Genomic DNA, 16,882 nt, shown 5'->3' with positions numbered 1-16,882 from the left:
AGAGAGAGAGAGAGAGAGAGAGAGAGAGAGAGAGAGAGAGAGAGAATTGGAGCACATTTGAGAAACTCTTGACTTGTGTATTAAAGTATTGATATACTTAACACCATGTTCCTGATTCTGTACAAGCCCATATCTTTACTTTTCTCATTACACACACACACACACACACACACACACACACACACACACACACGCTCATATACATGCACATACATATTCAGAAACAAGAAAAATCTAATTGTCTCATAGAACAGGACAGTTAAATGATATGGTGTGCTTATAAATTGAATTCTCCAGTCATTAAAAATCATACTGTAAATTAATATTTAATGTTTTGGGGATTGCTTATCACATTTTAAATGTAAAAATTAAAAGTATGATGTAAAATATGATATCAGTTTGCTAATGTTGTGCTCTCAGTTTGAGCCCCTGTGAATACTGTAGTAGTCTATGCTACCCCTCGGCCTAGTCCTGCCCCTCGCCTCTACCCGTCCTCACTGGCCCTTGATCTTCCTGCAGTTTTTGTTGTCTTTTTACAAGCTACCATATTCACTTATTTCTACCATTTCTTACCACCTTTATCTCCTGATAGACTATAAATTATTAGGGGCAGAAACTTTTTTATAATTTGTTCACAGTGATTCCTCAAAAGCTAAGAACAGTCAATGTACTGTACCTAGAAGTTCAGAATAAACAATGATGAACAAATTAATAACAGAAATGAGGTTAAATCATAATATGATTGGTCATACTTGTATTTTTCTGAATTTTGTTTTTCTAGGATAAACATGCATTTCCTCTGTAATTAGAGGTGAGAAAGGCTACATATGAATTACTCATATAGACCTAAGGAAGTCATCTTTGGGAATGGCTAACTGCATGATTGAAGTGGGCAGAGTCAAATCCTTCTGGTTGGATGTAAACAGATTTTTGTAACTGTTGTGTACAGCCTGAGTTCTGGGTTTTTCTAACATTGGGTCTATCTTTGTCTATATTTGTCTTCTTTACCCACCATCTCCATCATTTCCCTTTCCTGTGCCCACATGCTGGTTCCTGGACTCCATCCTGTTCATGCTAAGGTCTGCCCTCAAACCTTGCCTGTGTCTTCTTCCTAGGTTTGTTGTTGGGTTATAATTTCAATATCTGCATTTTCTTTGAATGCAAATTTGTATCCTGCTGTTTTTTCATGACTTTCTGTGCTGATTCCGGTCTCATCATCTCTTTAATTTTCCTGGCAGCTGTAAAATGTGCCAGGTCCTCTGTGCAATGCCCCCAGGCTGCAAGACAACCATGTTTACCACTATTAGCTGAAGCAGCCAAAAAGCTACCTCCAGTGGGAGCCTAGTGGAATCTGGCGAGGTCTATTTTAAGCCAGAAACCAACCATAGAAACACTTAGAGAACATATGCTTTTCTTGTCTCTTGTGTTACCTTTTTTTTTTCCTTCTTCAAGCACATGACAGCTGCTTGAGAAAAAGCTTTCTATTTTCTACCTTTCTTGTCTTCAGTAGTGCAGAAGCTCTTCTGGTCTTAGAGTTATTTCCCTGTGTTTTAGTTTGTGGATACTTGGATTCCCATATTGAAAGCAGACATGGTTTGTGACTTTTCACAGATGGCATTAGAGTAGCTTAGGGTGACTTGAGTGCCTTTGGAGATACTATATATGTAATCACATATATATTTAATGTCAGATTGTTATTAATATTTAAAATGTAATAAATGAAAGTGAAATATTCAAGCTTAGACTTGGTTGCTGTAACCTCCTGTTAAAATGGTATTGTTTTGTTCAGAGGCATGGATTGATTTTGGGGAAGAAGGATATTACATAACAGATTCCTTAATTCAATAAAGGCTTATTGAGATTCTTCTGTTTATTACTGCAGCAGGCAGTGAAGGAAATTGTAGAGATCAGCTAAAAATGGTCCATTAATAATACAAGCCAGAAAGACCTATTGTTGAAAACTTCAAAGAGGAAGTGGTTATTCAGGAATAGGTAAGCATGCATGGACAGTGTAATGAAGACAGAATTATGAAAACATTAGTAGGTATAGATTTGTAGCCTGGTTGAAACAAAGGATTACACACAAGGATGAGAAAATCGAGAAAGGAAAGGAAGAGTGTCTTTTGTGAGAGGCAGCCTGTTGCTCATAGGCAGGATTTCAGGGAGCAGGCAAATGAGGTAGCGGGAGACGAGATGAAAAATAACTTCATCAAAGCAACTTAGGGGAGAAAGGGCTTATTTTATCTCCAAGGTTATATGTTATCACTTTAGGGAATTCACAGTAGTAGGTGCTACAAATAGCTAGCTGGTCATATCATATATTATGTCATGAATGTATGCCTAGCACTAAGAGTCTTTTCTACTATTATATAATGTAAGACCTCAAGCCAGGGGATAGTGCTGCCCACAGTGGACTGGGCTTGCTTTCCCACATCTCAAGAAACCAAGAGAAGCCCTCACAGATATTCCCACAAACCAAATGATCTGGATAATCCTTCGTGGAAGCTCTCTTCCCAAGTGATTCTAGATTATGTCAAAATTAAAACTGACCAATTCACATGGAAGGAAGACTTTTGGGCTGGAATAAGCATCCCTAGGTTCAGCCTCCTAAGCGACTGTTGGGAGGTTCAACATCAGAAATGAGTTTTAAAAGAAAAGGTTAATGGTTTCCATTGTGCTTGACAAAAAGTTCCCAGAGGTTGTCAACATTTTTAGTATTTGTGGTAGAGTCCTTTTGCCCCAAATTCAATTATTCAATGAAGATCCATAACCCAAGGGGAAAAGCTTTTTAAATTAGCATTATAAGCCTTCTTGCCTTCTGTGATCCTAACAACACAGTTGGAGTAGGCCCAGGATCTGTGAATTTACCCCAACAGCTATTGAGAAAGTAGGGGTTCATCTTAAATGACTGTTTTTGTTGAAGCTATGTAGTTAGAAATCAAAATGCATTTCCCGAGAGTCTGTGAATGTGTTTGTAAGAAGCCCTCAGAGTTGGGATTGTTGTTCAGATTTTGCAGACTGTTTGAGATTTTCAGAATGTTGTCAATATGATCAATATAATATAGATGTTCAGTCAGTGTGCTGGTTTTAATGCTGTTTTAGCTTATTTCTTTGAACACAAGTTGTTTCATAACCAATAAATAGATATACATATAATTTTTAGACATTTTGAAATCTAAACATGGTTACTGAAGGCTTATAAATTATGTTAATGTTATTTTATTATTATTTATTAATCACTAGAGTTTTCATAGTATTTCAGCTAGGATATTCATTTCAAAGGTTACTTATAATAATTATATTTATTTCAAGTAGATTAGCCATTTATAATAATTATATTTATTTCAAGTAGATTAGCCATTTAGATGTGTAGAATTAAGTCTCTGAGTTTGGGTTTATTTGTGAACTCATGAATCAGTTAAATTCCCTTATATTATTTAAATTTTGAACTTATTTTTTTACTTTCTTTTAAAAAGTTCTTCAGTATATTCAGAAAATAATTAGACTCATGCCAAATGTTTGCTTATTTTTCTAGAAATGTATGTGTTGCGGGACTGTGTGTATCTGAAATGGGGACTGAGTGAGCAGAACAACAAACTGAGATATGATTGACTCCAAAATATATCTTAGGATGATTGCAGAGAAGAGGTGACATTGAAGCGAGAGAGGAAATGCAATTTCCTGTTAATTACAAAGCTTAAAAATAGATGTTGAGGGTAAGCAATGGCCTAGTAGATAAGATCATGGCCTCCAAGCCTGATGGCCTGAGTTTGATCTCCAGAACCCATGCTGTGGAAGAATATAATCAATTCTCACAAGTTTTCCTCTGACCCCCACATGAGATCTTTGGCACACATAAATAAATAAATGAAATTACAAGTCAATGGAAACATTTTTGACTCTCCCATCTTTGTTTTTCTTTTAATAAAAATTGGAAACTACTTGTCAAAACTATCTTTTCTTGTGTCAATTAATATGCTTATATATTAGTTGCTTTTTTCTTTCTTATAGTACTTGCTGCTTCCATTTCTAATATTTGAAAATTTTAAATTCTGTAGTTCAACTTAACTACTTTCATTTTCAGAGACATTGGCTCTGGCCTGCACTTTAATTACATTCATTTTAAATATTTAGTTGGAGAAAAATCTCATGACCACTCGTAGACATTTAATACGTTTTTCACGTGTTTTATTGAATGCTTGAATTTATGCCCATGCCTAATGCTTCTGTAATGAAAATATATGGATGGAATAATCTTCCATTCCATGCTCTGTTCTGTGAGTTATCATGATTTATGGCCCATGATTTTCACATTCTGTCTGCTGAAGCAGTAAATGATCTTTTCAGCTTTTTGAAAGTGCTCCTCATTCAAGGGGCAGACATTGGGTTTTGTGTTTCAAATACCTTTTCCTTCCTGTCATTTACTGGTTGTGCTCCATGAAGGGCCTTGACCCCTTGCAATATTCATCATACATGGCTCAAGGGAGGCATCACAGGCGCTAGTCTTCCATTGTCATTTATTACTGCTCTCTCATCATGTCAATCAAAAGTTCTATCACCACATTCATAAGATTCCAGAGTAGATTAGAAATCAACGCACTTTGGAAAGAACATGTTGACATATTGGTTAACGTATCTGAAGAGAATAGGGAGAAGTAGAAGAAATTTTAATTTTTTTCATGAGAACTTCAATGAGTTATTTAACTTTTCTGAGGTACTAATCCCTTACTGTGAGGTAAAAGCAGTAGATAGGACACTTATCCCCCCCCCTCCATTCCTAGCACCACCATTTGGTGGCTGCAGACATTTAGCGAGGATGGCTTTGGAATGTAGAGTCCTAAGGTATCTACATTCCCTGCCTCTAGCTTGGAGATATGATTTCATGAACCTCAGAGGGCAGCGAGCACTTTCTGGTATCCACAGGAACAAGGGGAGAATTTTAAAGACTGTAGAGTTATACTTGGTAAACACTTGAAATAGCTCTGAAAAGAGTTAAAATAACCTAAATGTGGACTGCCATGTAAGAGCTGTCTCACACACACACACACACACACACACAATCTAAAATGTAATCTTCAACTACAAAGGTGAAAAATGGAGAAATGAAAAGACTTGGAACTATCTAGCATGTAGTAATATGAATATGGGTGCTGTTGACTTTGACCTGGGGAGGGGCTATGATCTAGGGAAGTTGAAGTCTTGGATTTGATTGGACAGTAGGTATGTTCTTTCTACCTGAAAATTATTCATGGTCCCCAATGTAAAACCCACGGCATTATTTGACACACTATTTGAATGAGAGTACTGGTTACCATCTCTGTCTGCTGGGGAGAAGGGCCGTGCTTTCTTAGCTTACCGGATCCCTCTTGGTTCAGATAGCATAAAGATATACTGTGGTGTGGTTCTACTCCTAGGCCATAGTTCAAATATCCACTCAGAGCCGGAGCATGTTGGAGACTTGGAGACTCAGCCTTTCCTTGTTCCTCTCTTTTGAGTTTTTCTTCTATGTGTTCATTGTCTCAGGAAGCAAACCTAATGTTTGTAAATGCACATCTTATAAGTAGCTAAAACACTATATTAAAAGCATGAGAGAACCATTTTGTTTTTAAATGCTCAATTCAGTGGTGAATATTCTACAAATAAATTTGCCTTTTTTTTCCACAAATACCCAAATTTATCTACCAAGGTGATTTGAAGCCGAGTAAAAAATGCTATTTCTTTATCTAGCAATCTTATAAAACAAGTAATTTCTTCATTCTGCTCTTAGATTTATAGCTTTGAAAGACATTTTCAACATAAAATGTCAGTGGGACTTACTTTTGGGATGAGCAGACACCAGTATCAAGAACTGTTGGAAGAAAATAGTTTAATTTCTGAGCAACTAGTTTGAGCCATTGTGCGGGCAGCTGGCTGGGGACTTCTTTAGCCAGACAGGAATAGTCCCTGAGATGATAATTGGAAAAGTCCTCACAGTGAGCAGTGTCATTTCTTGTCCTGTATATGGAGTAGCATTTTCCTATTATTTTAAAATTGCCAGTATCTTCTCAAGTCTGGAAGTTATGTTAGGGCCATTATCAGGTTCAGGAGGAAAGAACTGATACATGCTAGGAAGAAGAGGAGGGCGAAGAGTCAGAGGGATAAGAGGAGAAGGATGCGGAAGGAGGGAGAGGTGAAGGAGAAGGATGCAGAAGGAGGAGAAAGGGAAGGAAGAGAATTAGAGGGGAGGAGGGACTTGGAGAAAAGGAGGAAGAATTAAAACAGGAGGAAGAAAAGGAGGAGGAGGAGAAAAAAGAAGAGGAAAAGGAGGGCAGAGAAGGAGGGGAACTGTGAAGAGGAAGAGGAGCAAAGGAATAGGGAGAAGAGGAAAAGGAGGAGGAGGGGAGAGGGAAGAGAAGGGGGGGAGGGAGGACCTTTGTGTCTTGTGTTTAATCAGTTCTCATACCTTAAATTTCTCCCTGAAGACTGAAACCTCTCACATAGTAAAAATACAGCATCACCTCACATAGGAACAGCAGGTTCTCTCCTCTCCCTTCCTCTGTCCACAACTGGAAACCAGGCTGCTGGAAGCTTAGGGAAGTGTGGCCCTGCCCAGTCACACATGCCTGGCACAGAGGCTATCTCTCCTCAGCCTGCGGAAGTGAGTGCTGTGCTATTTGGAAGGGAGCCCTATATAGGAACCCCTTATTTGAGGGAGAAAGGAAAATTAGGGTTTTTTTGTCATCAACTGCTTTAAAGTTTAAGATTTGCTCTGAATATATTTACTTGTGAGCGATTTTCAGTGATGTTTTGTTTTTGGATTTTTAAGGATGGGAGAATTTAAAAAAAAAAAAAAAACAACACCCAAAGGAAATAGGTTTTTATAACACCTTATCCTGTCCTTAAACTACAGCATAAAATGAGCTTTTTCATTACTAGTTTTTAAAATTAGCATACAAATAATGGGTTTCATTAGAACATTTGCATATATTCTTTGTTCCTCTACATTACCCTCCCCTCCCTTTCCTGTTTTCCAACCCCTCTCCTACTGGTTCTCTGTTCCCCCAATAACCCTTCCGCTCTCACATCACATGTATTCTATTACTCCCCCATCTTTATGATCCCCTCCCCAAGTTTCATGTCTCATGACTCACACATAAGCATATTTATAGAGCATAAGCTCTAGGCTGCCCAGCTCCCCAGCAGAGGAAGCGTGTGAAACTGTTCTCTCCAGTCTGGCTTAGTTAACATAATGATTTCCAGTTCCATTCATTTTTCTGTGAATGCCATGATGTCATGAACAAAATTCCACTATGTACATGTACCACATTGTTTTTACACATTTGTGTGTTGGTAGACATTTTGGTGGGTTCCATTTCTTATCTATTGTCCCAAAAGTCTTACCTATATATACCAAAAAGTCCTTTGGGTATGTATATCCAGCGGTGGTAAGCTGGGGCATATGATAGTTTCAGTTTTAGCTTTTTAAAGAAAGCTCTATACTAATTTCCACACTTGGGTGCGCCAGTTTATACCTCGACTATCAACAGGTAAAGGTTTCCCTTTCTTGGAAGCTCTGCCTGCATTGGTTGGCATATAAGCATAAGATACAGTAAGCGAAGGCCTGATCTTAAGTCATGGGGAATAGGAAAAAAGATAGCATCTGTGTTCTGGACTGCCGTACTCTCTTTAAGATGCTGGTGTGGCTGTGTGGAGGAAGCAGCCATGAGTCACAAGCACTTTAACAGAAGGAGACAGCACATCCCTTTGTTCTCTGCTTCCCTTTCCAGCCATCAGTAGACAGGAATGTTTTTCCTTTTATCGCAATTGATCTGCCCAACCCTACAGACTTTCTGCCTCTGTGATTACCAAATTTTTGGGAGTGGTCATGGTTCTAGGGGGTTGGGGGAGAATGACGTTAATTGGGTGGGGTCAGCATGGCAACTCCCTAGCTCTACACTGATGGCCTCATTAGCCCATTTGTTTACAGTGGATGGTAATGGAGCCAAAGGGGAGCTAGTGTTCTCCATTGTCACTGAAGGGCAGAAACCAAACAAAGGTCTCCAGAGATGTTCATTACACAGACTTCAGTGGCCACCTGCAAATGCACCTGCTTTTCTTTCTGACTCAAGGTTTTCTATCAGGAAGGAGAAATAAGAGATTGCTAATAGGCTTTCTCTATAAAGGCAATATTGTCCAGAGCAATCCTAGCTGTTAACTATTTAGAATGGTGTAAAGCTTTTGTTTTTGTTATATATCTTTTTATTTTACTTATTTACTTTACATCCTACTCACAACCCACCTCCCGGTAACCTCCTCTCACAATATTTTCCCCATGTCCCCTTCCCTTCTCCTCTGAGTGGATAGGGCACCCTGGGGTATTCCCCCATGTTAGCACTTCAAGTCTCTACCTCTGCAAGGCTAGGCACTTACCTCTCCCACTGAGGCCAGACAAGGCAGCCTAGCTAGTAGAACATATTCCATGTACAGGCAACAACTTTTGGGGCTAAGCCTCTGCTCCAGTTGTTTGGGATCCACGTAAAGACCAAGCTGTACATCTGTTACATATGTGTGGGGAGGCCTAGGTGCAGCCCTGTATGTTCTTTGGTCGGTGGTTCAGACTCTGAGAGTCCCAAAGGTCCAGGTTAGTTGACTCCATTGGTCTTCCTGTGAAGTTCCTATTACCTTCAGGGGCCCAAAATCCTTCCTCCTATTCTTCTATAAGAGTCCCCAAGCTCTACCCACTGTTGGGCTGTGAGTGTCTGGATCTGTCTGAGTCAGCTGCTGGGTGGAGCCTCTCTGGGGACAACATGTTCCTGTCTGTAAGGATAACACAGTATCATTAATAGTGCTAGGGACTGGTACTTGCTCATGGACCAGTTATTGGTTGGCCATTCCCTTAATCTCTGCTCTCTCCCCTGTGCCTGCATTTCTTGTAGACAGGATAAATTTTGGGTTGAAAGTGTGGGTGAGTTGGTGTCTCTCTCGCTCCTCTGGGGTTCCTGCCTGGTTACAGGAGGTTGCCTCTTCAGGTTCCATATCCCCAGTGTAGTGGATCAGTCTACATGGAAGTAGCTAAAGTTGCCCCCATTGAGTCTTGGGTGCTTCCCTTATCCCAGGTCTCTGTCTTGTCCTGTAGATGGCCATCACCTCCTTACCCACATCAGTTGCAGATTTCCATTCATTTTTCATGGCCATCTAGCCATTTCTCCTGTCCTTCCCCACACCTGATATAAGCTTTTAACCTCAGTGTCACACCTGATGTGCCAGCTTTGACTTTCAAATCAGCAAGAACACCAAGGCAGTAAGGTGATGCTCAAATTGTTTGGGTTGATGGATCTCAGGGAAGAGCTGGGCCTGAGAGAATGAATGGAGAGAAGGTCAGTTTTATATAACAGTAGAAGCAGGGTTGATCTATGAGGGCAGTCTCAAAACACCTAACCTGTAATCCCAGATGGAAAGATAGGAAGGGAAGTGACGATTAGTTTACTAGACCTGGAAACATTAGGATGGTGTGCAGATCTTTAAGTGATTTATGAAGAGACACAACCCCAGAGGCCCAGAGATGACCAAACTGAATATTGAGGAAAGCCAAGTCACAGCCATGAGGTCATTTGTGAGTGACAGGTCCATGATTTTTAATAGAGGATGCACCTCTCTTTTGGTTTCATGGAAAGTAATGGTCAGATAGAGTTTCTCTTGCTAACAGAGTATTTCATGTGTTTATCATATTATTTTTTATGGAGAATGTAACATGTAACATCAGAGCAGAGCATGAGCACAGCTAGACTCCTTACAGTTCAGGCTATGTGTGGCTTAAAAGCGTCTCTGCAGCAGCCTGAGAGATATGTGAAAGGCTATTTGTAAAGTCCTAACTGAAGCATGAGCCTTGATCCTGGCCCTCCCACAAATACTATCAGACTGCTGCATTCCTTAGCTGCTAGGTAGTTTTTCACTTTGAATTTTTCCTTTATAAACAACTTTCTTTTGGTACTTCATGGCAAGCACTCAGGAGACTTTTGGAGCATTTTATTGAGGCTCTGGACTGGCTGATAGATATTAGGAGGGACTTTCCACTCTGCAGCTCATATTCATATTCTCTGAACAGAGCCTGTACCTGCTCTCCAGACACCACATGGCCAATGGAATGAGACTCAGTGATCTACAGTTCTTGATTAGTAGAGTGAACTGTGCATGCCCCCTGGCTGAAGACTTTGCACTATGTTGTGGGGCAGTACATCTATGAAAGACCCTGTGATTATCCTACATGTAGAAGGGAGAATATTTTGCTGGGAAAATAACAAACTGATGTCTCTGGGCTCCTAATTCTCATTTCTGGTGGCATTCCCTTTGACACTGAGTATAATAGGAGGAAAGACATTCCTATGGCTTCATAGAGCCCAATTTGAGCAAGAGGAGGGCCTTCCTTCAATAGCTAGTATATCTTGTATGCTGGCATAACAATTAATTCAGAATATCAGACATTTTAGGTCCAGTGACACCAGGAGATTCTTTTTGTGGGTTGAGTTACCCCTCTCCAACCATCTGGCAACTGAGAAGTATTTGCTTTTCCCACAATTTTGAAAGATTATAATCTTTTGGAGGATGTAGCATCATGGTGTTATAGAAAGATTATGCAGTTAAATCCTCCTTCTTCCTCTCATCAACTGTAATGGAAGGCTATAATTATCCCCAATTTGCAGATGAAGAAATTGAGGCTTAGGAGGATTAAGTAATTTGCCTGCAGGTTGGACAATTAATAGCTAGGCCTGTACCTTGTGGTTATCTAGTACCTAGACACAACTCTTAGATCTTCTGAACCTTCTCATCTTTATACCCTATTTCTCTTAGGCCCCACAACAGAATGTGTGAGATATCACAATCGGTCCTTTAAAGATGTATGCAATGGAATTATGGGAAGGAAGATGAACTTCAGAGATCATCAGATTGACCAGTTCCTAAGTCATCACCTGGCTTCACCCCAGCTGTAAGACTGGGTAAATCACATAATGTCTTTATGACTCAATTTCTCCACTTATAGTAGAGGGACAGTGTTTATCCTAGACTTAGCTGTCAAAACAGTCAATGAAGTTGAACAAAGCTAGAATGAGTCAAGTATTTGATTAACATTCAATAAATGTGAGCTATTACTTTTTCCATAGTTTGTTGTCATTTCAGGCAAGAGAATGAATTTTGTAGGTACTTTCTGGGTGGCAAGGAGCACAGCTCTGTCCCTTTTTGGACATGTAATGCTGGAGGATCATGTGCTTCTGGTGTCATGGCCAGGAAGACAGTTCTCTAAGCAGCATATAAAGCAGGTGGCCTCAAGTTACCTAAAACAGAAGTCTGCTAACCTTCAGTAAACCACTAAGACATAATTTAGCTTGGGGTGTGCGTGTGTGTGTGTGACAGAGAGAGACAGAGACAGACTGATAGACACACAGACAGGACAGAGAGAGAGAGAGAGAGAGAGAGAGAGAGAGAGAGAGAGAGAGAGAGAGAGAGAGAGACTCTTATTATGAAAAGGGGAAGGTATCCTTAAAACAAATATCCAATTTTGCTGTAAAAAAACTTTCATAGTAATTTATAACATCCAGGAAGATTTTGTTCAAATATTTTTAGAGTCACTACCAGTACAGTGATACAAGTGCTGGGAATTTATATGACTAATTGTTTAGCACTAGGGAACATTCAATTTGTTGGAAGTCCAATTTATTGCAGAAGGCTTTGTAATAGCTTCAATTGGCAAGGAGAATGAATGGCTCCTGCTGGCATAAGCAGCAAATGAGGACATCCAGAAGAGAGGGGAGAAGAATCTGACCAAGTTGGTTTTCAGTGACTCTCTTCTTGACTTTTCTTAGCAACTACTACCTTAAAACAAAGCTTATTAAAAAATATTGTGAGCTGAGAGTGGTGGTGTATACCTGTAATTATGGCACTTGTGTAGTAGAGGCAGGTCAATGAGGAAATCATGTCAACCTTAGCCACATAGAAAGTTCCAGACCAGCTTGGGCTGTATGAGACCCTTTGACAAACAATCCCAACCAATCTAAAACAACAAATAAAGTATTATTATGGGAATAATAATTATATTATTTATCTCTGCTGTAACAAAGATGGACAGACTTAAACACAATTTGGAGACCAAGAAGTGTATAGCTAAGACGCTGGCCTATTCAGCTACTAGTGAAGATGGAAGATGGCTTCCTGCTACTAGTATGTTCAAATGGTCCGGCCTTGATACTTGACATAGATCCAGCCTCCTCTCCCATCATCTTTTCTTATAAGAAAGAGATGCCTCTTCTTTATAGGGCTTCATCTAAGCTGAATTATCTCTTAAAGGCCACATTAAAAAATCTTGAGGTTTGTGTTTCAATGTGTGAATTTTGAAAGGGTTTTTGTATTCAGTCCAGAATAAATAATGACTCACAATTTGTCCCTTTTCTAACTAAACAAGAATTGAGGTTGAAAGGTAATTGAAGACCATTCAGTTATACACACAGCTGTGTAGTAGGCCACCTAGCCAGTACCTAGATATCATCATCAACGTGGGGTTATTGAACCTGCTTATGAAGAGCCATATGCAGCAATATCTGAATATCTTTGACAAATTAATTGGAATACTCTCACAGAGAATCAAACCTATGAGTATATTCAAGTCCCTCATGTAAAATGGTTTCATATGCGACCTAAGTGCATCCACCATCTTTTTGGGCATCTGTAGATTTCAGTCACTGTGTAGTACTTTATGATGGAATTGCTCTACCAATAGTTGACAAGACTACATTATCTAGAGGCCAATGACTATAAAGACCTTGTGTGGACAATTCAATAGAGTTACAGTTTCATTTTGTATATTTTTAATTTATAGTTAGTTTAACCAGAGACACAAAACCTATGGCTTCAGAGGGTCAGTTCTAATTTCTCTTTCCTGATGGTACAAGCACTTCAGCCCTGAGCATTGTCCCTTTAACTTACTGCTCCAAAATCTAGAGTGCTGAACACATTTTAAAACCAGTATTTTATCCTATTCTGAAGATATAATTCTGAAGCAGCTTGACGTTGCTTTTTGTTTTTTTACTGCAATGGATATATTTTCCACTGGATTTTGACTTCAGAAGTCAACTAGGATGTCTTTTGACGTAACACATCTTTTCCTTTAGGATCCTTAAAAGACTCATTTCTCTCTGTGATATGGTGGGTGTGGGCATCACTCCTAGTTTCAGTTCATTGTGCCGAGCCTTAGCCTTTACCACTCGGGGTTGATGTGTTCCATCAGCTGTCATTTCTTCATGTATTACCTTGGATCTGCTTTTTGGTCTTGTTTTTGTTTTTCATTGAAATCCATTGATTTTAAACATCCTATGGTGTCTAACCTGTGCCAGGCATTTCTCCATTTGTGCTGTTCTCTGCTTTATTTTAGATTATTTCTACAATTCTGTCCTAAATTTCCCAGATTATCTGTTCAGCTGTGACGAGTCTATTAAGAACCACACATCCATCACATCTCAAGTGTCCATGAATTCACATGCTTTTATTTTAGATCTTGCAGCTATTTGAAATACTTGTGTAATTTTGAAAACTTTCCTTTCCCCATATTCATTTTGAAAATTCCAAGTTTACTTCTGTAAACAAGTGCAAACTGATAAATCCTGAAAACCAGACTTACTGCATGATTCACACATACCACTCTGGAATGTATAGCAAAAGGAGTCTGACTCAGCACTCCACAGAGGTCCTTGCGAGTCTGTGTTTGTTGTTGCACTGTGCATGATAACTGACACATGGACCAAGCCTCGGTGTCCATCAATAGGTGAATTGAAAAAGAAAATATGTGTGACATGTATACGCATAGTGGAATATTATTATAAATGGACTCATGCCATTTATGGAGAATGAGAAAAATTAGAGATCAGTATATTAAAGTAAGAAAGGCTCGGAAAGACAAATACTGTGTTTTCTCTCATATGTGGAAAATACATGATGTGGAAGTAGTGTCTATGAAAGAGGAAGAAGACATAAAGGGGAACAAGAGAGGATAATAGCATACCTTCGACAATAAGCAGAGGGAAGAAGGTTCCTGTCAGGAGAGGTTGATGGGGGAATAGAGACAGAACTGAAGGAGGCAAAGAAGAGCGAATCACTAAGATGCACAGATATGAAAATGTCACAGTTAGGTTCTTTGTATACTAACTAAAAGATTAGTATTTGACTCAATATCCAAAGTTATAGCTGATATGGGATTTTTTTTCCCCATGGGATTTCTGCTATATCTTCCTTTTGTGTACACGGATATTTGTGGCCTTTGTGACCCCCTAGCTTGACATAGTCTTCTATGGAGAATTAATGTTTGCTACAGCTTGAGGCATTAACAGCCTCGGGGCACTTAAAAGCAGATTTTGAGGGGCTGGGATGTAGCATAGTGTAGAGTGCTTGCTTGCCTAGCATGCTAGAGGCTGGGTTTGACGCCCCTTCCCGCCAAGACCAACAAACAGCCAAACTAACAATATTTTAAAAAATTATAATGAGCAAGGTAGCCCAGAGCCAGAAAGTCAAAAGCCACACGCTTTGTCTCATAGGTGGCTCCTGACTCAAAACTTTAGATCTGTGTGTTAGGCCTGGAGAACCAGTAGAATCCAGGAAGCTCGAAAAGAGCCATGGGAGGAAGGAAGCGTTTCTGGGAGGGCGTTGTCCAACACAGAGTATGAAGGGAAAGGGGAGAGATAGAGTGGGAGGGTTAGGAGGGCATGGGAATGGAAGGTGGGGCAGAAGAAAGGGGTGGGAGGGAAAGCATAAACAACAAGCTTTGTCATGAGGTCATCTGGCCACAGAGTGACTTGCAAAGAATTTTATCGGAGGCCTCACCTGACAATTATTTGATTACAGATTTTTAAGATATCTTCCCCAACACTGAGATTCCTCATAAGTTTTGAAATAGTCAGGTTGTCTTGAGCCACTGGGGGGACAGCTGTATCACTAGTTGGTGTTGTACAAATTTGAAAAAATGCACTCCCATGTATCACAACCTCATGACATTGGTTAGAAGCCTCTTGTAACTACTGTAAGATCTCAGATGATTGTGAAGTGAGCACATCTTGGGAGCCGCTGGGTGGATAACAAGGTGTCTTCACATGATTTAAATATAGCTCCTTTCACCGTCCTCCAAGTCCTGCTGAGCTGTCGAAATCCTGTTCAAATATTCTATCTTCTGAGCACAATGATAAATTTTTCAGCTCTAAATCCAATATGGTACTCCCCTCTGAGTCAGCACGTTCCACAAGTTCATTACTGTTTTGTTAGTTACTCTTTCTTTTTCTTTTTTTTTAATCAGGTATTTAATAACCTCAATATTCTACTATGCCTGGGATTTTAAATATACTGTGAAAAATTCATACAAAATATTGGTTGTACTAATGTACATCCCACTAAGTGAAACAATCAGTGGAGCTAACAACTTGAAGAATTTATAGAATGGGGGAAAATATTTACATAATATATATGAGTTAATATTTAATGTTTTTAATTTACAGTAGGTGTGAATATCTGCTATTCTTTTGTTCAACAGAACAGGATCTTGCAAAAATCTCTTCACCTTGCTTCTGTTCATAATGCTTATGCTATATGGGATGAAGATTAAGTCACATGAAAAGAATGTAAAGTCACAGAGTAAATTCAAAAGCTCAAGGAAACCCAAAGGCCTTGAGTTGGGTCAGAACTGTTGCAATCATAATTGTTCTCCCCTAGTATTCATTTAACATAAGAGCAGTTATTTCAAACAATGATTAAAGGTTGAATTTTCCTTTATGAACAGCTGAACACAAAATCTCGCTAAGCCAATGGCCTTCTTTATATACCTCAGCACTGTTTACAATCTGATTCATAAATTTTTTCATAACTTTTGTGGTATTTATTACTAGGCTTTTATTTTATTTAATTAAAATGGGATAATTTCTTTAATAAGATATTTTAAGTTGCTTGTTGCTGAACTATAAAGGGAAGTTCAGAGGGGTTGTTTGTTTGTTTGTTTTACAATAACAATGCAATAAGATTGTGAAGCTTTTTTGTTGTTCTGATACTTAATAGACATCATTAGGATTTATAGAATAGTTAAAATTTATCTTCTTTTTTAGATCCTTGCTCATCTTTCACAACCTATTTCTGTTATTGACTTATTTCCCTACATGAACATTTGTGGAGGTTTGAATACTTTAACAATGAATGCATTATCAATTCATACTTAATACCAAAGATTTACATTCCTAACATCTAAAACTTGGAACTTTATGTTTTTAGATTACTTATAAATTTAAACTCTCATTTCTTCTTACTATTGAGACTCTCATTTCTTCTTACTATTGAGACTTATATATATTGGAGAAAATTATTTGCTAGCTATTAATGAAGTAGAATCAATAGGTGATATACTTTACAAATTTATTTTATATGGAAGAAGTGAATATTTTTTCTAACATTTCTATATTTTTGGATATTAAGTTAAAGATCAATATGATGCAAACATATTACATATGCTATTACATATGCTTAGATAAGCTGGTAGAGTGTTGTATATTTAGAAAATAAGTTGAAAAGCCTTTAATTGTGCATGATTCTGAATCTCTAAACTACATATCTCAACCTATAATGATTTAGTGCTTTTAACAACCTACCTTGTCTTTTTTTTAAGTTTGATGGCAATATGATGAGAAAAGTTACATGATTTCAATTTATCTGAATTTGTTAACATTTAAAAACATATTTTAAGTAAATAGAATTAAATCACATTCTTGTTTTCCTTGTATCCCAACTCCTCCCAGAGACCCCCTCGATACCTACAATACCTTTTTTGTCATATTCTTTAAAATTTATAAAATATTATAACAATAAAAATGAGTACTATAAAAGTTGT

At 38.5% G+C, this 16,882-nt stretch overlaps 1 protein-coding gene across 5 annotated transcripts in view; it reads left to right on the top strand.

Moving 5' to 3' along the window:
* Csgalnact1 (chondroitin sulfate N-acetylgalactosaminyltransferase 1) overlaps positions 1-16,882 on the top strand; it is a 336,666-nt gene that overhangs the window by 84,478 nt on the left and 235,306 nt on the right. The window contains exon 3 of one of the 5 annotated variants that reach the window (XM_031339999.1): positions 10,828-10,963. The exons of 3 other annotated variants lie outside the window; for them this stretch is intronic. The gene's annotated coding sequence lies outside the window, so the exon portion shown is untranslated. Of the gene's footprint in view, positions 1-10,827; positions 10,974-16,882 lie in introns of all 5 variants that reach the window. One more of the 5 variants, XM_031339997.1, reaches the window with a different exon arrangement.

Source organism: Mastomys coucha, unplaced genomic scaffold, assembly GCF_008632895.1.
Source record: "Mastomys coucha isolate ucsf_1 unplaced genomic scaffold, UCSF_Mcou_1 pScaffold22, whole genome shotgun sequence".
NCBI classification, from domain to species: Eukaryota; Metazoa; Chordata; class Mammalia; order Rodentia; family Muridae; genus Mastomys; species Mastomys coucha.
Note: the sequence above shows the minus strand (reverse complement) of the source record. Positions and strands in the feature narration are given on the sequence as shown.